This window comes from Synchiropus splendidus, chromosome 9 (genome assembly GCF_027744825.2).
Source record: "Synchiropus splendidus isolate RoL2022-P1 chromosome 9, RoL_Sspl_1.0, whole genome shotgun sequence".
Classification (NCBI taxonomy): Eukaryota; Metazoa; Chordata; class Actinopteri; order Syngnathiformes; family Callionymidae; genus Synchiropus; species Synchiropus splendidus.
In genome coordinates, this window is record NC_071342.1 from 3,536,652 (window position 1) to 3,560,496 (window position 23,845).

At 41.0% G+C, this 23,845-nt stretch overlaps 1 long non-coding RNA gene across 1 annotated transcript; it reads right to left on the reverse strand.

The window, feature by feature from the left end:
- Positions 1-5,151: 5,151 nt before the first annotated feature.
- Positions 5,152-5,635, reverse strand: LOC128765376 (uncharacterized). Its single transcript, XR_008415866.1, has 3 exons — positions 5,521-5,635; positions 5,322-5,399; positions 5,152-5,244 (listed from the first exon to the last, which is right to left on the reverse strand). It is a non-coding gene; the product is annotated as an uncharacterized LOC128765376 (long non-coding RNA).
- Between the last annotated feature and the right edge of the window lie 18,210 nt (positions 5,636-23,845).

Sequence of the window (23,845 nt, forward strand, 5' to 3'; positions counted from 1 at the left end):
TGGCCGCCGTCGTTAAACCACATTACAATTAGTAAAATCACGACCACTAGTGGCCGCCGTCGTTAAAGCACATTACAGTTAGTAAAATCCCGACCTCTAGTGGCCGCCGTCTTTAAAAGCACATTACAATTACTAAAACCACGACCTCTAGCGGCCGCCGTCGTTAAACCACATTACAGTTAGTAAAATCACGGCCTCTAGTGGACGCCGTCTTGAAACCACATTACAGTTAGTAAACTCACGACCTCTAGTGGCCGCCGTCGTTAAAGCACATTACAGTTAGTAAAATCACGACCTCTAGCGGCCGCCGTCGTTATTTAGCCTACAATGCAGAAACAGTTCAAACATTGACGAATGCAGAAAACGAAAAGTATTTCTTTCTTTTTGTTTTGGTATCCGGGGCGATGTCCGCGCCTTGTCTGTGGTTGCTGGCGGTGCTGATGGTGTCGGCGACGGTGGCTGTGGAGGTGCGGATCGCCCAGATGCCGACGTCGCGTCTTCAGCAGGGAACGGTCCGGATAGTAGATCCAGAGGTACTGAGGAAACCGGCGTCGATGTCACCCACAATGGCCAAGACCCAGAGGGGAGAGCTGAAACAGAATACCGACAACAATACAAATGTAAATACAATCTCGAAGCAAGACCTCGGATAGCAGTTAATATGATATTAATATAAACAGAGTGTAAGTGTAGGGATCTACTAAGGATCAACATTTAAAGCGTAAAAACAAATAGTAAATCACTAGTGTATACTGTCATTAAACCACTTTACAATAAGTAAAATCACGACCTCTGGTGGACACCGTCGTTAAACCACATTACAGTTAGTAAAATCACGACCACTAGTGGCCGCCGTCGTTAAAGCACATTACAATTAGTAAAATCACGACCTCTAGCGGCCGCCGTCGTTAAACCACATTACAGTTAGTAAAATCACGCCCTCTAGTGGACGCCGTCCTTAAACCACATTACAATTAGAAAAATCACGACCTCTAGTGGCCGCCGTCGTTAAAGCACATAACAGTTAGTAAAATCACGACCTCTAGTGGCCGCCGTCGTTAAAGCACATTACAATTAGTAAAAATCACCACCTCTAGTGGCCGCCGTCGTTAAAGCACATTACAGTTAGTAAAATCACGACCTCTAGTGGCCGCCGTCTTTAAAAGCACAATACAATTAGTAAAATCACGACCTCTAGTGGCCGCCGTCGTTAAAGCACATAACAGTTAGTAAAATCACGACCTCTAGTGGCCGCCGTCGTTAAAGCACATTACAATTAGTAAAATCACGACCTCTAGCGGCCGCCGTCGTTAGACCACATTACAGTTAGTAAAATCACGACCTCTAGTGGACGCTGTCGTTAAACCACATTACAATTAGTAAAATCACGACCTCTAGTGGCCGCCGTCGTTAAAGCACATTACCGTTATAAAATCACGATCTCTAGTGGCCGCCGTCGTTAAAGCACATTAAAATTAGTAAAATCACGACCTCTAGCGGCCGCCGTCGTTAAAGCACATAACAGTTAGTAAAATCACGACCTCTAGTGGACGCCGTCGTTAAACCACATTACAATTAATAAAATCACGACCTCTAGTGGCCCCCGTCGTTAAAGCACATTAAAGTTAGTAAAATCACGACCTCTAGTGGCCGCCGTCGTTAAAGCACATTACAATTAGTAAAATCACGACCTCTAGTGGGCGCCGTCGTTAAAGCACATAACAGTTAGTAAAATCACGACCTCTAGCGGCCGCCGTCGTTAAACCACATTACAGTTAGTAAAATCACGGCCTCTAGTGGACGCCGTCGTTAAAGCACATTACAATTAGTAAAATCCCGACCTCTAGTGGCCGCCGTCGTTAAAGCACATTACAGTTAGTAAAATCACGACCTCTAGTGGCCGCCGTCGTTAAAAGCACATTACAATTAGTAAAATCACGACCTCTAGCGGTCGCCGTCGTTAAACCACATTACAGTTAGTAAAATCCCGACCTCTAGTGGACGCCGTCGTTAAAGCACATTACAGTTAGTAAAATCACGACCTCTAGTGGACGCCGTCGTTAAAGCACATTACAGTTAGTAAAATCACGACCTCTAGCGGCCGCCGTCGTTATTTAGCCAACAATGCAGAAACAGTTCAAACATTGACTAATGCTGAAAACGAAAAGTATTTCTTTCTTTTTGTTTTGGTATCCGTGGCGATGTCCGCGGCTTGTCTGTGGTTGCTGGCGGTGCTGATGGTGTCGGCGACGGTGGCTGTGGAGGTGCGGATAGCCCAGATGCCGACGTCGAGTCTTCAGCAGGGAACGGTCCGGATAGTAGATCCAGAGGTACTGAGGAAACCGGCGTCGATGTCTCCCACAAAGGCAAAGACCCAGAGGGGAGAGCTGAAACAGAATACCGACAACAATACAAATGTAAATACAATCTCGAAGCAAGACCTCGGATAGCAGTTAATATGATATTAATATAAACAGAGTGTAAATGTAGGGATCTACTAAGGATCAACATTTAAAGCGTAAAAACAAATAGTAAATCACTAGTGTATATTGTCAGTAAACCACTTTACAATAAGTAAAATCACGACCTCTAGTGGACGTCGTAGTTAAACCACATTACAGTTAGTAAAATCACGACCTCTAGTGGCCGCCGTCGTTAAAGCACATTTCAATTAGTAAAATCACGACCTCTAGCGGCCGCCGTCGCTAGCCCACATTACAGTTTGTAAAATCACGACCTCTAGTGGACGTCGTAGTTAAACCACATTACAGTTAGTAAAATCACGACCTCTAGTGGCCGCCGTCGTTAAAGCACATTTCAATTAGTAAAATCACGACCTCTAGCGGCCGCCGTCGTTAAAGCACATTACAATTAGTAAAATCACGACCTCTAGTGGCCGCCGTCGTTAAAGCACATTACAATTAGTAAAATCACGACCTCTAGTGGCCGCCGTCGTTAAAGCACATAACAGTTAGTAAAATCACGACCTCTAGCGGCCGCCGTCGTTAAACCACATTACAGTTAGTAAAATCACGACCTCTAGTGGACGCCGTCGTTAAACCACATTACAATTAGTAAAATCACGACCTCTAGTGGCCGCCGTCGTTAAAGCACATTACAGTTAGTAAAATCACGACCTCTAGTGGACGCCGTCGTTAAACCACATTACAATTAGTAAAATCACGACCTCTAGTGGCCGCCGTCGTTAAAGCACATTACAGTTAGTAAAATCACGACCTCTACTGGCCGCCGTCTTTAAAAGCACATTACAATTAGTAAAATCATGACCTCTCGCGGTCGCCGTCGTTAAACCACATTACAGTTAGTAAAATCACGACCTCTAGTGGACGCCGTCGTTAAACCACATTACAGTTAGTAAAATCACGACCTCTAGTGGCCGCCGTCGTTAAACCACATTACAGTTAGTAAAATCACGACCTCTAGTGGACGCCGTCGATAAAGCACATTACAATTAGTAAAATCACGACCTCTAGCGGCCGCCGTCGTTAAACCACATAACAGTTAGTAAAATCACGGCCTCTAGTGGCCGCCGTCGTTAAAGCACATTACAATTAGTAAAATCACGACCTCTAGCGGCCGCCGTCGTTAAACCACATTACAATTAGTAAAATCACGACCTCTAGTGGCCGCCGTCGTTAAAGCACATTACAGTCAGTAAAATCACGACCTCTCGTGCCCGCCGTCTTTAATAGCACATTACAATTAGTAAAATCACGCCCTCTAGCGGCCGCCGTCGTTAAACCACATTACAGTTAGTAAAATCACGACCTCTAGTGGACGCCGTCGTTAAACCACATTACAGTTAGTAAAATCACGACCTCTAATGGCCGCCGTCGTTAAAGCACATTACAGTTTGTAAAATCACCACCTCTAGTGGCCGCCGTCGATAAAGCACATTACAATTAGTAAAATCACGACCTCTAGCGGCCGCCGTCGTTATTTAGCCTACAATGCAGAAACAGTTCAAACATTGACTAATGCTGAAAACGAAAAGTATTTCTTTCTTTTTGTTTTGGTATCCGGGGCGATGTCCGCGGCTTGTCTGTGGTTGCTGGCGGTGCTGATGGTGTCGGCGACGGTGGCTGTGGAGGTGCGGATAGCCCAGATGCCGACGTCGAGTCTTCAGCAGGGAACGGTCCGGATAGTAGATCCAGAGGTACTGAGGAAACCGGCGTCGATGTCTCCCACAAAGGCCAAGACCCAGAGGGGAGGGCTGAAACAGAATACCGACAACAATACAAATGTAAATACAATCTAGAAGCAAGACCTCGGATAGCAGTTAATATGATATTAATATAAACAGAGTGTAAATGTAGGGATCTACTAAGGATCAACATTTAAAGCGTAAAAACAAATAGTAAATCACTAGTGTATACTGTCATTAAACCACATTACAATTCGTAAAATCACAACCTCTAGTGGACGCCGTCGTTTAACCACATTACAGTTAGTAAAATCACGACCTCTAGTGGCCGCCGTCGTTAAAGCACATTACAATTAGTAAAATCACGACCTCTAGCGGCCGCCGTCGTTAAACCACATAACAGTTAGTAAAATCACGACCTCTAGTGGCCGCCGTCGTTAAAGCACATTACAATTAGTAAAATTACGACCTCTAGTGGCCGCCGTCGTTAAAGCACATTACAGTTAGTAAAATCACGACCTCTAGCGGCCGCCGTCGTTAAAGCACATTATAGTTAGTAAAATCACGACCTCTAGCGGCCGCTGTCGTTAAAGCACATTACAGTTAGTAAAATCCCGACCTCTAGTGGTCGCCATCGTTAAAGCATAGTGTGAAATAGTAATCTCAACCTCACGTGGCCGCCGTCGTTAAAGCATAGTGTGAAATAGTAATCGCGACCTCTAGTGTCCGTCGTCGTTAAAGCATAGTAGTAAAATCACAATGACGCTTAGCAGCAACAGTTACTCAAACACCTTCAATAGTAAAATGACACCGTCTAAAAGCACACAGCCGGAACATAGACAAACCGCATTACAGATAAAACACACACACACGCACACACGCACGCACGCACGCACGCACGTACGCGCACACACACACACACACACACACACACAATAGCGAACATACAACCATTCAACTGATACTGAACGGTAGAGATGTGTTGAAAAAAATTGAGATTCGTATCTTCCCAAACGTTGGTGTTGGTGTTGGTGTTGAAGCGACAGGTAGAAGGTGTGGCGTGCTCGTTGTCTTTGTATCTGTTTTCATGTGAAAAAATAAATAAATAAGTACAGCAGTGAAACGTGAACTATCACTCCAAAATGTTTTTTCCCACCTCCTATCAGCTGAGGCGTCTGGTGAGTTAAAGAATCAACGAGCGGGTGCCCTACTCCTTCGACCTCTGACTGATCGTCTGTTTTCATACGCACAGGCGTTGAATAAAACAAAAAACATAGGTAGTTAAATATAAAATACATCGACAGACTGTGGTTAAAATACTTTTTTTTTTATTGAACTGAATGTTTTGCTCTCACCGTTGAACAGTTGGAGCGACCCGTTCAATGAATGATCAGCATCCACAGGGTCCGGATGACTTCCCGGTCGTGTCTGATTTCCGGGTTCCGGGTGATCTTTTCATGCACACACACACACACACACACACACACACACACACACACACACACACACACACACATACGCATGTATATACACTTAATAAATACCGCTATTCTTTACCTAGTTATCGTAATTATGATTAGAATCGCTGTCTCCTTCTCACCAATGACTCGCGCCGGTCCTGTCTTCCGTGCCGAATTAACCGTCGCTTACGGCTCAGAGAGCGTTGGTTACTCCCCTTCGATCGATTTCCTGTACTCGGCCCCGGACGAACTCGTCCTCGCTGTCGATTATTATAATACACGGCGTGTTCTGAGCCTCGGTGCCGCTGACTTGAAGATTCGCTCTCAGATTCACAGCCGACAGATCCGCACGGGCATCTCCGTCTTCAAAAGTTACACGCATTAACCGCTCAAGCTCCTCAGCGCCGATCAGCGTCTCCGGGAAGTTATTCGCGGAGGCGATAATATCTGAAAAATAGAAGTGCGGCTGTTGTAACACATAATAGAGATATTAACAACGAATTATAAAATAATTCAATATTTTTACCAGTATCACTCTGCGTTAAATGAACGTCACACAGATGAGTGACGACGTCTGTCAATGAAAAGAGACATGGTACGTGATAAACATGGCGTAACGTTTTTATTATACTTATATATGTAATTGTAAATACATAGATACACACTTACACACTTATATGTATACTGTATAGATATAGATAGATGGATAGATAGACAGATAAATATTCACCTACGACGTGCAGAGGAAGAGGCATCCATGGGTAGTCTGGAGTACTTTTGGAAAGGAGGATGAAGTTCTGGAAGGTCTGGTCAACAGCGAAGGTTACCCCGGAACTGATGTAAAATGTGGTCTGTTTCGGTGTCTGAGAAAGAGTCAGGCATAATGCCTGTTGTCACACCGCTGTTTACCCCTTTTTTAAGTATTTCCTGAGTAAGTAAAATTGCATCGTTTCAAACTCACACAGGGTGTAAAATTAAATAGACTGATTCAACAGAAACTCATATGAGTTGAATAGCTGTGTCATTTGAACTAATGCTGAAAACTAAAGTATTTCTTTCTTTTGTTTTATCCTTGTTCACTCAACCTTATTTTCTGAAAACTAAAAGTATTTCTTTCTTTTGTTTTATCCTTGTTCACTCAACCTTATTTTCTGAAAACTAAAAGTATTTCTTTCTTTTGTTCTATTCTGAAAACTAAAAGTATTTCTCAAACAAGTACAAATTATCTGTTTAAACGCATTTTGAAAAATGGTGCATGAGTTGGGTAGCTGCGTCGTTTGAACTATTAGTGAAGACTAAGAAGTGTTTTCTTTCTACTGTTTTATCTTTAAGAAATATTTCAAGAATGAAAAACTTCTTCATAAGATGTTAAATAACTTCTAAAATGTTTAAACCCGAAATAATATTGTAGCTACTAATGTGTTTTGATTATTTAGCCTGCAATGCAGAAACAGTTCAAACATTGACTAATGCTGAAAACTAAAAGTATTTCTTTCTTTTTGTTTTACCCCTTTTTTTTTACCCACACCCCTAAGGTAATCCTCCCGGTGTCTCATCACACACCCACCCTCCCGCTGACCCTGCCTGACCCTTGCGTCTGTGAGGATGTAGCTGACCCCCACCCCCTGCATCACACAAGGGTGAAGCTACCCCTTGGACCTTCATTATTTTAATTTCCTGTTGATATAAAAATGGGGAGGGTAATTATTTTAATTTCTTTTTGATATAAAAAGGGAGGGGAGGGTTTTATTACTCCCGGGGGACCATCAATCATACAGATTTGACATATAGTGGTCTCCTTCATCTCTCTGTCTATTTATAGAATCCCAAATCAAAAAATGCAGAGGAAAACATGAACTCAGCGGCAGATGGTTCCTGTGAGCATGTTTACAAATCAGGTTTCAGCACAGTCTGAGGTGCAAGAGAGACAAAGGTTTCCCACCTTCCTGCCTGTTACCATCTGCAGCTCTCTGTACTCTCTGGGCACCGAGCGAGCAACACGCGCCAAAACTGCACACATTAAAAACGCAGCTCAAGATTGCATGACGCTTATTGACTCAGTGCTTGAAACAGACCCAACTCAAAGGAGGTTTCAGAACACAGTGATGGGCCCTGGTATGTTGTGTTTCATTTGAACGAAACAGTAAATAGAGCCGTGCTTGTTGTTCAGTATAAAATAAGGAAAGACAGTCCCCACGAAGTGGATTCAAGATCGTTGCCATTGCAATCACATACACAGTCAAAGAGCCTCTGGGAGCTTTTGAAGCCTCCAGGAACATGCTGTCCTCTTCTCAACATTACACCAACAAAACAGCACAGGGGGAAATGCTTTTCTGCGAGATTTCACTAAATAGCTTCACGATTGCTTTCATTGCTACTTCCTGCCACTGCATATGTTTGATTTCCCTTAAGTTTCTCAGATAAATGTCTCATAAATGTCACAAGATGCAGATCAGTCAATTCAGTCAATAGAAGCTGTGAAATCCTACAGTATATTAACTTCCTGTACACTTTTCCATGACCACCTGAACTTACTCCCAGGTTGTCCCACGACTTTTGACTTCCATACTTAGCAAAGATGACCACACAAAAATGCTACGCTGATTCGACATTAGCATCATGAATAATAACCGTTTTATAGCACAGTACCCTTGTAATGCTCTTTCGTGGCAACAGCTCTTACACTTCTGTGTTCTCATAACTACGATCTACATATGTCTGTTATTAGCATTATCATTAGCATATTATAAACAGAATGTATAAACAAGGAAACCAAAGGGAAAATGTAAATTATGCACTAATAAAACATGTTTTTTGATTATACATTATTTAATTTTAAGTACATTATAACGGGTGATTCTTAATGTTCTGTACGTTATAAATATTGGAGGGTCTTCATAAGAGGTATTATGGAAACCACTTGGGCATTAAGTCTTTAGCAGAGTCACACAGAGCTCATCTCTAGGGTTTAAAGGCATCATGCATAACAATAGTGAATTATTATTCATGTTTTCAGGATATAGGGTCAAAAATGAGAAAAGCATATGTCATCCAATTAAAAGGGGTAGGCTTCAAGAACCTGCACTTTGATTTAAAGAATCTTGTTTTAAATCTCTCTGCGTTCATGTGGCTGCACATTTCAATCCTTGATATGTAATGCATATGGCAGAATTGACAATAAATCTACCTTTACCTTCACGCACGACTCTAGTCAAATCTGACCTTCAGAGGTGGAGAAATTTAAAAAGAAAAAAAAAAAATCATTGATAAACTACAGCAAGTGATTTTGTTTGGAGTGGGAAGTCTCCTCGGGTCAGCAGATCGTTACTCCATAAGTGTAAATTCAAAACAGTTTTATTATTGAGCCTCTTATATTCATAAAATCTGCTGTCTTACTGATGTTTACCTTAGTCCAAACTGGAAATGTTTTCAGGCTCATCCTCTATTAATGCTCCGGTATATTCCTCACTGCCTATGAAAAGACCTACCAATGTCAAGAATCCCAAGGTTACGTTCCATGCTATTAAAGTTTGCTCCCAATTTCAGAAGCGCTGTAAATATAATTCAGCCACTTGCTTAATTTTCTCAGGAATATTTACTCAGAATTCTGGCCCAAAAAGAGAATCGTGTGTTTCCTCCCTCTTACTTGGAGAAATGCTTGTCACGCTCGTACAATAGTCTCTCAAAACAATATCAAATCATATATTTTGTCTAAAAAAAAAAAAAAAAAAAAAAAAAACTTTCACAGGTTTCCTTCTCTACCTCCTGACTCAGCAACAATCTACTCAGCCCTAGAAGAGAATTGTTTCTGAAATATATTAATGAGATTGAGGTCAAAAACGAGAGGAGCATACAACAGGGAATCAGGTTTTCAAATAGATGAAAGTTGGTGGGAGAAAACGGTCACTGAATTTCAGTAAGTTACATCATGCGCATGCCCGATCCTTATTCATTTCAAGGTCATATGTGGGGTCCCCTTCAGCAAAGATAAAAATAAACATTTCAATATTACTATTAATAGCTATGGGAGAAGGAAAACATGCCTAAAATTTTCCTTTATGCCTTTACCATCAATAAAATTTGTCAAACGCCTTGTTTTTCTGCGCTTAAATTGGCCGCAGATACAAAGATGGTGACGTGTGATCCAGTTACACCTGATTCAGCTGGACACTGGCAGTGCATCTCCATTCACAGAAACACTGCTGTGACATCAAATATGAGCTGGACAGTGAGGCAGCTGCCAGGACAGCAACTCCAGCTGGACGGGTGAGATGTTTCTCCAAGGAAGTTATCGCTAAATTATTAATTATCCTGGCTCAGCATCGACCAAATGACCTGCTGATGATTGTCTATATGCATCCACCAGTGCGGATGTTGGATGCGTTTATTCAGCAAGCTACAGTCAAGTTTAAAGGGCGTTTCTTTTCTCTTGTTTTTATTAAATGCAGTAATTTCAAGTGACGGTGCAAGCAAGCCGAGGTCAAGCACCAGCATGTTAGTGACGTGCAGGTGCAAAAGACGATGTGATTCATTCAATATATTTGAGGAGCAAAAAGGGAATCTTAAAAAGTGAACGTGATCGGTTGCAAAACAATGGCAGGCATCCAAATATCCATGAGTCAATTCCAAGAAGTTGCTTAATTTTCCCAGGAATATTTACTCAGAATTCTGGCCCAAAAAGAGACAGATTCAAGACAGATTCAAACAGATTCAAACCCTTAATTCGGATGCAGAGCCATTTGAGTCTCTGATAACTTTGTGAGACACTTTGCTTTGTTAGACACGATCAAAGAAAGTGAAAGGTTATTTTTGCCATAGTTTAGTCATGGTTTATTTGTTGTATAACTTCTCTGTGAATTACTTCACTCAGTGATGCTGCAATAGTGGCATGTCCGTCCGGAGAAGAAGAATGATCTTGTTTAATAGCTTTACATTCCTTGGATGAATGCAGACACTAACAATGTTGGAACGTGGCAATGGCTGGTGCAGAAAAACACCTTGTTTACCTGTGTGGATGCTGCGCTTCCTTTCACCCTGGTGCTGAGCTCATCCTGGCCGATCTGGCTGTGGTTGTGTCTGCTGTAGAGCAGTCTGAGAGGCACCGTGTCCTCCTTCCCCACCGACCTGCTTTCATCGCGGATATCCTTCCAGCTCGCTGCTGCACAGAGAGAACCGGTAGTAACTGATTAAAAAAAAACATCGCCGTCTGAAAATCAATGCCGGTTGTTTTTCTCGCCGAACACCTATCATTTATCACGAAATGTATCACCAAGCTGTGAATAGTGACTCTGATACAAACAAAGGCCTGTTTATCTGTAGAGGCGAGTTCTTTTTCGAGAAATATCACATTAGCATTCCGGCAGATTTTGCCCTGCCGCCCATAAATCCACTCCAAATTGTGTGTTTTTTTAAATGACTTTATTGGCTTTTGATCACATTTCTAGCGACAAATATATCCCGCATTGTAATATTATGTGCTTGTTTTATGTAAATAACGCTTATTTTCTTTCGTTTGGACCGAGATAGTTTTGTGATTCCCTGTTAAATCGTAGTATTGTGACGTTTACCCTGCTGGCCATAAATCCACTCCAAATTGCTGATTTTTTTAAATGACTTTATTGGCTTTTGATCACATTTCTAGTGACAAATATATGCTACATTATAATATTATGTGCTTGTTTTATGTAAATAAAGCTTATTTTCTTTCGTTTGGGCCGAGATTGATTTGTGATTCCTAATTAAACGTAGTATTGTGACGTTTGCCCTGCCGCCCATAAATCCGCTCCAAATTGTGAGTTTTTTAAATAACTTTATTGGCTTTTGATCACATTTCTAGCGACAAATGTATCCCACGTTGTAATTTTATGTGCTTGTTTTATGCAAATAACGCTTATTTTCTTTCGTTTGGACCGAAACATGGTCGACATCCATTCTATTTCGCTCTAAATTGTGAGATTTTAAAACAAAACCTTTTGTTGACTTTTGATCGCATTTCTAGCGACAAATATATTCTATTTTGGGTCGGTTATCTGCGCGCACTGAAAAACGTGCAATAACTACGTTTGTTCACTTGGCATACCGTAATCCTTTCAATACTTTGCCTCAAAAATCCTTTCTCTCGTACGCGTCATTTCATGGCTTTGTGAATGGCCTCTGGTCACGTGACTGATAGAACACAAAAACATGGCGGACACCCGTTCTAGTTTTGCTTTAAATTGTGAGATTTTAAAACAATTAAAAGCTATTGTTGCGTTTTGATCACATTTCTAGCGACAAATGTACGCCTTACTTTCATTTTTTCCGCTCGTTTCATGTATATGATGCTTCGTTTTTTTCGTTTTGACCCAGATTATCTCGTAGGTCTCAATTCAATGTATTATTGTACAGCTGGCCAGTAATTCCGCAGCCAATTGCGGGGTTTTGTTGAGTTGTAATCACATGTAATGTACCTTTAATTTTTAAATATTATGTCATGAAAATGATATAATATTTATTATCCGACTGGGGAAGGAAGTGGATGGCAGGAACTGACGTCACGGACCAAATACGTTATTTATTTATCATTGGTATCGAATACATTTCTACGCCAAATAGTATTATCGGATATTTAAAATCGTATCAACTGCATATAAAGTCTTTTGACAAGAAAGGAAGTTCCATGATTTATTCGTTTTGCTGAATCACGCTTCGTTCTCCGTCACTGACGTCAGCGGAAGCGCAAGCGGACCATTTCAAACCTCCCAAGCCGTAGTTTCTATTTTTCATTCTGTTTAAATATGTACACATGATGTGGACGCCGACGTCTCTTTGGAGATGTGAATTTATGCTTTGGATGAATAATTCAATTATACAAACACGTTGGACTTTGACGTCATCAGTGGTCGACCAGAACAAAAACATGGCGGAAAGTCATTCGGCTTGACTTCGGTAAAAACTCCTCTTCTTTTTTGTTTATCATCCTTTCGTCTATTTAGAGTCTGTCAGAGATTTTGTAGAATTGCAATACTGCGTTCGCTGTTGGTACTGTAGGAGCTTATTTTGTTCTCCGGGAGTTGCCATAGTTGGCGGGGGGTGTTATGTTGGACTGCGCGGGTTTTTGGGTCGTGTCTAACGGAGACTGAAGGCACGAATAATGTTGTTATCTTGCTGCACCAACGAACTTGGACCTTATTGACAGCTGTCCCCGCGGATTTACCAAATATAACCCTCGGCTACAATACTGCGGACACCAAAGACACGGAGCTGAATGATTTTGACGTGAGTTATGTATTTATTCTATTTCTTAATATTTGAATTTATTTAGTTTGTTTTTTGATAACCTTTCTCCGTGTCGATGGTTGTTAATATGGGGGTAACTTATCCGGTTTCCATTTCTTTTCTTTTCTTCTTGCTGATTTGCATAGTCACGCCCACTGTGTTTAAAATCAAGTGGCCACTGAAAAATTGGTATTCAGGCTGTACTCACTCAACTGAGGAGCATCATGGATGACGATGATGCCTTATTTCTTGCTGATTTGCTGTTGGAGGAATGCAAGGGCGGCATTTAATGCTCTCATGATCTGTCCTGAGACTTTCTAACAATATGTAATATTGTGTATTAGGTGACGCTAACATTTTCCATTATCTTTATTTTAAGAATACTCAACCTAAAAAATCCTCAGAAGTGTCTGGACCGGACAAATTTACTTTTTTTTGGGTTGAGGAGGACAAGGAAGGGAGTCCTATCCCAAAGAGGAGGAGAACAGGGAAGAAGCGGGCAAAGAGTTCATCCTCAGGTGATTTTTGTTCACTAACTTTATGGTCTCTATTGCCTGTCTTTGGCTGACTACATTGGTTATGTACTATTATAGAACTAATGTCAGTCAACTGCTTCAGTATTTGATTGATTTGTCATGGTTGTGGGGCTAACTATTTGACACGACACTGTCCTAGTGAGGACATTTCGCTGAATACAGGACATAATGTTTACATGGTGGAGTAGTTAGTATAAGTGGTTTACTGTAATGCGGTTAACTGGTTTATTTAATTTCAGAGTCCTGCTTAATGTTAGTAATTTGTTTTGGATGTTTGTTGTTGTTGTTGTTGTTTAAGGTGAGAGACAATGGTCAATTGTCAATTGGGTCAATGAGTCCTCACAAAGTCCTCACAAAACACAATTATGTGTGTGAGTTACAAAACTCTACTGAAAACAATGGTGTCAAAATATTGGCTAAAGGGAGACGTGTCTTGAAATAGTTAAAGAAGCCACTTTGACCAGAGGGGAAATCCTTCCTTCAACATGAGGTCTTGACTTGGACCCTATCTTTCAGCTTCATACAATGATGTCCTGAACACCCCCCTCAGGTACATCAACATGTGAATAGAGCCTTTGTCTTTCATAACTAGCTGATGTTGATGGGCCATTATGATTAACAACAATTGCTCCCTTGGACAGGGACTTATGGCATTCAAGTACACACACATTACCATATTGCACCCACCCAGTGAATACATCCTACTGGGTGGATCCTCTACTACACTTGGACGGGTGACTATTACAAATGAATACATCAGCAGTAACCATCAAGCAATCCATTGTTAGAAATGTGCATGTAACCCAGGAGTACCGGTTCTTGACAGTTGGAATGTTTGATTTGACTAGTACCTGCTCTGACTTTCTTCTTAACCTCAGTAGTTTAATGTCGAACTGTCAACAGATCTATGGATTTATTTTCAACATACTACTATTTTCCTGCTTTTTATTGTGACGTTTCTAGTCCATTTGTCCATTTAAACAAATCTCCCTACTCTCAACAGTGACTTCTGGGAGCATGCACTCATTGCCATGTGCTCCATCTACAAGTGGACATCAGCACGTGACTGAGACCGTTCAAGATATATATTTTAGCAGCAGTTTATTTACCCTCTTCTTTCCATGTTTGTCTTATTGCTGCTACATTTGGTTACCTTACCCTGTTTTCTAGGATCCCTCATTCAAGAGGTGCAGGACCTTTTGGGACCTGCCATAGACCCAGCACCTTCACACTGGAAAGACAGGAAAGCTTCAACTCTGGAAAAGTGGACTGTGTTAAGGCCGTATATGGTTAATCAGATGTTACAGTCTGAGAAGCCTATAGAGGGAACTTGTCACCACTGCAGATCTAAGACTGCTGTTGTGAAATGTCAGGATTGTTTGCCTCGACCACTTCACTGTGCAGCCTGTGATGTTTCCATCCACAATTCCATGGTTTTCCATAATAGATCATCCATGATAGAGGGATTCTACAGGCCACTGCCACCAACCACTCACATCAGGGAAGAGAAGGGAGGAAAATTCTCCTTCCATGAAAGAGGTCTGTACTGAGATAATATATGCCACCAATATTGTGTGTGTATATATATATATATACACACACAACCTCTTTTAAATTATGTTCGTTTCCTATCTTCCCAGAGTGCATTTTGCCAGTAATGCATCCATGCTATGACTGCTGCTCTGGGCAAACAACCTTTTCTGCAGGAAAGCAAGTAATTCTGATTGGAATGAATGGTGAGTTCCTTGTGTATGAATTATATTTTCTATTTTCTGTTCGAAAATTTTGTTATGTACATATTTTAGGTCGATACAATGTGTCCCTCCCAACTGTCAGCTGCTCCTGTGGGAAAGCTTTGGATGTCGGTATTAGTGAGCTGATTGAAAGTGGCTACTGGCCAGCTACAGTCCATTTTGAGACGCTGTACACAGTGGATTTGTTCGCTACATACGAAGAGCTCAAGATTACTGCACCAGGAATGTAACAACAAGCTTTCGTTGGTATGCTTGAGCAGCGCACAAAACTCTTGGTCGGGTTAGTACATCATTGGACTAATTGCCTGCAGAATTGAAAGAGTTTATGTGGCGACACCATACAAAAATCATTCCTGGAATGGTCGTACGCAAAATTTGAAGTTGAGAGGCTGTCTGAAGTCGATCAGTTTCGGTGCCCAGCCTGCACACCCTCAATGTTAGCTGTCTCAGTGGATGGGAACCGCAAGCTTTATCGCTTTAAGAGCCATTCAGGGTATGTATAAGTTGTTTCTACGGCATGCAATACATGGAACCTTGATAAAGGTCACCCCTGCTTTATGTCTTTTAGACCAAATGGCTTTTTCGAAGGTGTCTTCTTGGCCAACGACACCGAGGTGACCTCCTTCGTCAACCACATCAGGGCATCAACAGGACATGTAAAGTTTATTTAAATTTCACTGCACGCTTTGCTCTGTCTACATCTGTTTTTCTTCATCTTGAACAGAATCCTGGGAAAGGCAGGTGTGGTGGAAGCGAATGGGTGGCTGCACGAGAGTCCTCCAACAAGTCTGCGAGTAAAGTAGATGAGGAACGGGTCGAGGTTGCAGTGTGTCGTCATGGCATTTTGCTGAAGGGACTGAACATGTTCCGTGGGGAGATATTTGCCTATCCTTTATATCTCCAGAAACAGCTTGTTTCACACAATGTTCAGTTTTTTTGCTCTGATGTGGTATGCAAATATTGGCCATATTTGCAGAGGGTTGTTGGCCACTGTCCTGAGTTACAGGTCCTGTTGAACATGCAGCCCTTTCTCTCCATCATGCACGCTAAAGCACATTCATGGATGTGTGAGGTAATGATTGTCAGGGGCTTTAATTTCACATTATTTCTCTCCGTCCTCGTCCAAATGGTAACATGCATATTTCTTTCAGTTGGAATGGGGTGGACGGAACCAAGAGGGAGCAGGAACAACAATAGGGGAGGAAGTTGAACAGGTGAACAGTTTCCTTTCTTGAGCAGCCCTATGTTCCAAGTACATGTCAAAAGCTGGTAAGTACTTTTTTTTTTTGAGTGAAAAAAAAGTTACAGCTAAAGTTGTACAAATCAACTAGTAACATAAACGTGTGTCCATTGTGCATTCAGCCCGCACAGACATCCTTACCATCCAGGCCATTGGCTGGAACAAGCGGAAGACAGAAAATCTTGACCGGACTTTGGCCAAACGACACATCAAGGTAAAGACCACACTTGTGTGTTTCATGGTGCATTAGACTAGTTGCAATTGTTTGTTAATCCAACACGGGTTTTCACAGACTGTGCAGAGGATTGCTGAAGCGTCTGAGGAGCTCAAGAAATTGGCTGGAGAGTTGTCTATTCAGGAAGACACTGTTCAGCAATGGGTGTCTGATGTTCAACAGTGGACTGCAGGTGAATACCTCAGTGTTTTATGTACAATTCTGACGTAAAATAAATATAAATTATTTTTTCTATATTCAATCAGAAGGACCATGCAGTCAAAATGAACTTGAAAAAACCATTGAAGGACTGTATCTCAGCATTAAGCAGCGGAAATATCAGCTGTATCGTCAGGCTGGTAAGAACAGAACGAAAGAAAACAAGTTTTTGATAATAATGTGTGGCTGAGCACATATTCAGTATTTTCTGTTTAATATTCTAGATGGCAACAAGAGAAGACATCTGCTTAGAAAAAAGATTTCTGTGGAAAAGAGATCCTTAGAAGATGCCATCACAAAATACAATGCTGTTGTGCCGGAAACTGGCAAACTCCCTTCTCCCAACAAGCTCCTGGCTGAGGAAAACTATTCCTGGCCTTGGGAATGTAAGTACATCTAGGATGTGTTCAGTTGTCTTCATATCTATAGGCTATTTTTAATTACATTGTTAAGACTTTAGATGACGCAATTACAGGTTTGACCGAGGTTGCTGTGATTGGATCAGACAAGCTCCAGAGACAACTTCCGTTTTACTTTTGAAAACTGAAAGAGACACTCTTCTATATAATTCTGTCCCATGGGAGAAATTGCCTGGTGTCATTAGGAGGAGATTATGCAGTGTAATAGAACCCACCTTTGAAAGTACACGGACACTGCGGGAAGTAGTTCACCACTATTTATAAAAAATGTATATGATGATTTGCAGGTCATGGTGATATGTTAAAGAAAAAAAAGGTCTTCGACAAGGTAATGCTGCTGAACCGACTGAAGGAAGAGGAGGTCATTGTTGTCCGTGAAGTCAAGCAGCACTGGGAGTACATGAGGAATATGGCTGGAAATATTGAAGAGATTTCCTCCCAGCTTTCAGAAGGGATCACTCAGCAAAGTAAGTACAGTTCTATTTGCTACTTGTGCTGATATACTAGGTTAGTAGTCTAATTTATTGTAATATCACTGTCAGGCGGCACAGAAGCATTGACTGGGAGAGGACGTGAGGGGCTACTCTGTCTGCTGAAGAGAAGACTGTCAGCAATTCAAGCTCAGCAGGGTGCAGCTCGCTCAACGTACCAACGTGTTTTTGGATCGCAAGCCTTGTCTCTCGATGATTCGTCCACTGATGATGAAGAGCCCCATGATAGCAGCTCCTCCACCGAAGATGAAGAACACTAGGATTGTAGCTCCTCTTCTGAACTTTGACCTCCCTCATTAAAAAATGAGGAAAACTGTTGTAATTACCTGGCCTGCAGTATGAATGTGAAATGTTAAAATAAACTATCCTGCAATTGACTCTTTTTCTGAGTTATGTACTATTACTATTTTGAAGTAGATGCTGATGCTTTTTATGTAAATTATGAATTATTAATTTGAGATTTGTTGGTAGGGCAGTGAAATACGGCTTTTCATGCAGCCTCAATAAAGTCAATTAACAGGCTATGTTCACTCACTTCACTGACTTTCTTTTGCCACTAAAATTGTCTCTACAATGCTCATGTATGTTATTCAATCATGTGCAAGTACACATAGGAACTTAGTAAAACCAAAGCAGTACGATGAATGAGACTGCTGTTTTGTTGCAGGAATAATGAGTCAAATGTTATGAGCAGGTGTTGCAATGCATTACCTTACTTATTTCTGAATGTTATTAGGGTTACAATTAGGGGTTTCCATGGCCCCTGGCCACCTAAATGGGTAAGGTCATCAGTAAATGCTTCTCATCGAAGTTAGCTTAGAACAGGTAGAAATATCATAACCTGGATTACATCCTGAATACTGCTGACAAAGGCACTAAGAGTGCACGAGTCACAGATCCCACTTTTGAGTTAAAGGAAGAGTTCAATAATTTTAACCCGAGAAGACATCTTATTATTTAACATCTGGATGTGCCACCGTATCTTTCTGACTACGTCTGGATAGGAAGGGAAGTCATCTCATTTATCTCTGAGTTCATGTCTGAATGAAAAGGGCCAACAGGCGTCATGTATTTGTTAGGCCTCACTATGTTTGTTGAGCTTGTTGGCGCCCTTTTGATGGGAGGATCTGACAATTGCTGAGATGGGAATTTTCTTCTACTCTCCCCGACTTGGGAAGGCAACTGATAACTTTCGAGAAACACTTCAGACAGGTTAAATTTGATGTGCAACTACTAGAAAGACCCTTTCTACTATAGTGGGAGTCGAAAATTTGATGTTCTGAAGCATCCCTGAGAAGTTATGCACAATGCACAAAACACGTTTTCAGCCTGAGATAAGGAGGGTTTTGGAACGCCAAATATAAAAATGTAGATAAATTTCGAAAAACACTTCAGACAGCTTAGATTTGATGTGCAACTACTAGAAATACCCTTCCTGCTATAGTGGGAGGTGAAAATTTCATATACTGAACCTTCGCTGAGAAGTTATGGCACAATGCACAAAACGCGTTTTCAGCCTGAGATAAGGAGGGTTTCGGAACGCCAAATATAAAAATGTAGATAAATTTCGAAAAACACTTCAGACAGCTTAGATGTGATGTGCAACTACTAGAAAGACCCTTTCTGCTATAGTGGGAGATGAAAATTTGATGTTCTGAAGCATCCCTGAGAAGTTATGCACAATGCACAAAACGCGTTTTCAGCCTGAGATAGAGTTGGTTTCGGAACGCCATACATAAAAATGTTGATAACTTATGAAAAACACTTCCGACAGCTTAGATGTGATGTGCAACAACTAGAAAGAGCCTTTCTACTATAGTGGGAGTCGAAAATTTGATGTTCTGAAGCTTCCCTGAGAAGTTATGCACAATGCACAAAACGCGTTTTCAGCCTGAGATAAGGAGGGTTTCGGAACGCCAAACAAGAAAATGTTGATAACTTTCGAGAAACACTTCAGACAGGTTAAATTTGATGTGCAACTACTAGAAAGACCCTTTCTACTATAGTGGGAGTCGAAAATTTGATGTTCTGAAGCATCCCTGAGAAGTTATGCACAATGCACAAAACGCGTTTTCAGCCTGAGATAAGGAGGGTTTTGGAACGCCAAATATAAAAATGTTGATAACTTATGAAAAACACTTCCGACAGCGTAGATTTGATGTGCAACTACTAGAAAGACCCTTTCTGCTATAGTGGGAGGTTAAAATTTCATGTTCTGAAGCTTCCCTGACAAGTTATGACACAATGCAGAAAACACGTTTTCAGCCTGAGATAAAGTTGGTTTCGGAACGCCAAATATAAAAATGTAGATAAATTTCGAAAAACACTTCAGACAGCTTAGATGTGATGTGCAACTACTAGAAAGACCATTTCTGCTATAGTGGGAGGTTAAAATTTCATGTTCTGAAGCTTCCCTGACAAGTTATGACACAATGCAGAAAACACGTTTTCAGCCTGAGATAAAGTTGGTTTCGGAACGCCAATCATAAAAATGTTGATAACTTTCGAAAAACACTTCAGATAGCTTAGATTTGATGAGCAACAACTCGGAAGACCCTTTCTGCTATAGTTGGAGGTGAAAATTTCATGTTCTGAAGCTTCCCTGACAAGTTATGGCGCAATTCAGAAAACACGTTTTCAGGGTGAGATAAGGTGGGTTTCGGAACGCTAAACATACAAATGTTGATAACTTTCTAAAAACACTTCCGACAGCTTAGATTTGATGTGCAACTACTAGAAAGACCATTTCTGCTATAGTTGGAGGTGAAAATTTCATGTTCTGAAGCTTCCCTGACAAGTTATGGCACAATGCACAAAACGCGTTTTCAGCTGAGATAACGTGGGTTTCGGAACGCCAAACATAAAAATGTTGATAACTTTCGAGAAACACTTCAGACAGCTTAAATGTGATGTGCAACTACTAGAAAGACCCATTCTGCTTTTGTGGGAGACGAGAATTTGATGTTCTGAAGCTTCCCTGACAAGTTAGGGCACAATGCACAAAATGCGTTTCAGGCTGAGATAAGATGGGTTTCGGAACGCCAAACATAAAAATGTTGATAATTTTCGAGAAACACATCAGACAGCTTAAATGTTATGTGCAACTACTAGAAAGACCCATTCTGCTATAGTGAGAGAGGAGAATTTGATGTTCTGAAGCTTCCCTGAGAAGTTATGGCACAATGCGCAAAACGCGTTTTCAGCCTGAGATAAAGTTGGTTTCAGAACGCCAAACATAAAAATGTTGATAACTATGGAAAAACACTTCAGACAGCTGAGATTTGATGTGCAACTACTAGAAAGACCCTTTCTACTATAGCGGCAAGTGAATATTTCATGTTCTGTGGCATCCCTGCAAAGTTATGGCACAATGCGTAAAACACGTTTTCAGACTGAGATAAGGTGGGTTCCAGAACGCCAAACATAGAAATTTTGATAACTTTGGAAAAACATTTCAGACAGCTTAGATTTGATCTGCAACTACTAGAAAGACCCTTTCTGCTATAGTTGGAGGTGAAAATTTCATGTTCTGAAGCTTCCCTGACAAGTTATGGCGCAATGCAGAAAACACGTTTTCAGGGTGAGATAAGGTGGGTTTCGGAACGCTAAACATAAAAATGTTGATAACTTTCTAAAAACACTTCCGACAGTTTAGATTTGATGTGCAACTACTAGAAAGACCATTTCTGCTATAGTTGGAGGTGAAAATTTCATGTTCTGAAGCTTCCCTGACGAGTTATGGCACAATGCACAAAACGCGTTTTCAGCTGAGATAACGTGGGTTTCGGAACGCCAAACATAAAAACGTTGATAACTTATGAAAAACACTTCCGACAGCGTAGATTTGATGTGCAACTACTAGAAAGACCCTTTCTGCTATAGTGGGAGGTTAAAATTTCATGTTCTGAAGCTTCCCTGACAAGTTATGACACAATGCAGAAAACACGTTTTCAGCCTGAGATAAAGTTGGTTTCGGAACGCCAATCATAAAAATGTTGATAACTTTCGAAAAACACTTCAGATAGCTTAGATTCGATGAGCAACAACTCGGAAGACCCTTTCTGCTATAGTTGGAGGTGAAAATTTCATGTTCTGAAGCTTCCCTGACAAGTTATGACACAATGCAGAAAACACGTTTTCAGGGTGAGATAAGGTGGGTTTCGGAACGCTAAACATAAAAATGTTGATAACTTTCTAAAAACACTTCCGACAGCTTAGATTTGATGTGCAACTACTAGAAAGACCATTTTTGCTATAGTGGGAGGTGAAAATTTCATGTTCTGAAGCTTCCCTGACGAGTTATGGCACAATGCACAAAACGCGTTTTAAGCTGAGATAACGTGGGTTTCGGAACGCCAAACATGAAAATGTTGATAACTTTCGAGAAACACTTCAGACAGCTTAAATGTGATGTGCAACTACTGGAAAGACCCATTCTGCTTTTGTGGGAGACGAGAATTTGATGTTCTGAAGCTTCCCTGAGAAGTTATGGCACAATGCGCAAAACGCGTTTTCAGCCTGAGATAAAGTTGGTTTCGAAACGCCAAATGTAAAAATGTTGATAACTTATGAAAAACACTTCCGACAGTGTAGATTTGATGTCCAACTACTAGAAAGCCCCTTTCTGCTGTCGTGGAAAGTGAAAATTTCATGTTCTGACGCTTCGCTGACAAGTTATGGCAAAATGCAGAAAACACGTTTTCAGGCTGAGAGAAGGTGGGTTTCGGAACGTTAAACATAAAAATGTTGATAACTTTCTAAAAACACTTCCGACAGCTTATATTTGATGTGAAACTACTAGAAAGACCGTTTCTGCTATAGTGGGATGTGAAAATTCCATGTTCTGAAGCTTCCCTGAGAAGTTATGGCACAATGCACAAAACGCGTTTTCACCTGAGATAAGGTGGGTTTCGGAACGCCAAACATATAAATGTTAATAATTTTCGAAAAACACTTCAGACAGCTTAGATTTGATGTGCAACAACTAGTAAGAACTTTTCTGCTATCGTTGGAGGTGAAAATATCATATTCTGAAGCTTCCCTGAGAAATTATGGCACAATGCTGAAAACACGTTTTCAGTCTGAGATAAGGTGGGTTTTGGAACGCCAAACATAAAAACGTTGATAACTTACGAGAAACAATTCACACAGCTTAAATTTGATGTGCAACTCCTGGAACGACCTTTGTACAATCGTGGGAGGCGAAAATTTGATGTTCTGAAGCTTCCCTGAGAAGTTATGGCACAATCCACAATACGCGTTTTCAGCCTGAGATAAGGTGGGTTTCAGAACGCCAAACACAAAAATGTTGATAACTTTCGAAAAACACGTCTGACAGCTTAGGTTTGATGTTCAACTACATGAAAGACCCTTTCTGCTGTAGTGAGAGGTGAAAATTTCATGTTCTGAGGCTTCGCTGAGAAGTTATGGCACAATGCACAAAAAGCATTTTCCCCCATAGATAAGGTGGGTTTTGGAACGACAAACATACAAATGTTAATAACTTTCGAAAAACACTTCAGACAGCATAGATTTCATGTGCAACTACGAGAAAAACCCTTTCTGTTGTAGTGGGAGGTGAAATTTTCATGTTCTGAAGCTTCCCTGAGAAGGTATGGCACAATGCACAAAACGCGTTTTCAGCCAGAGATAAGGTGGGTTTCGGAACGCCAAACGTAAAAATGTTGATAACTTTCGAAAAACACTTCAGACAGCTTAGATTTTATGTGCAACTACTAGAAAGACCCTTTCTGCTATAGTGGGAGGTGAAAATTTCATGTTATGAAGCTTCCCTGTGAAGATATCGCACATTGCAGAAAAAAGCGTTTTCAGCCTGATATAAGGTCGGTTTCGGAACGCCAAACATAAAAATGTTGATAACTTTCGAAAACCACTTCAGACAGCTTAGATTTGATGTGCAACTACTAGAAAGACCCTCTCTGCTATGGTGGGAGGTGAAAATTTCATGTTCTGAAGCTTCCCTGACAAGTTATGGCACAATCCACAATACACGTTTTCAGCCTGATATAAGGCGGGTTTTGGAACGCCAAACACAAAAATGTTGATAACTTTGGAAAAACACGTCTGACA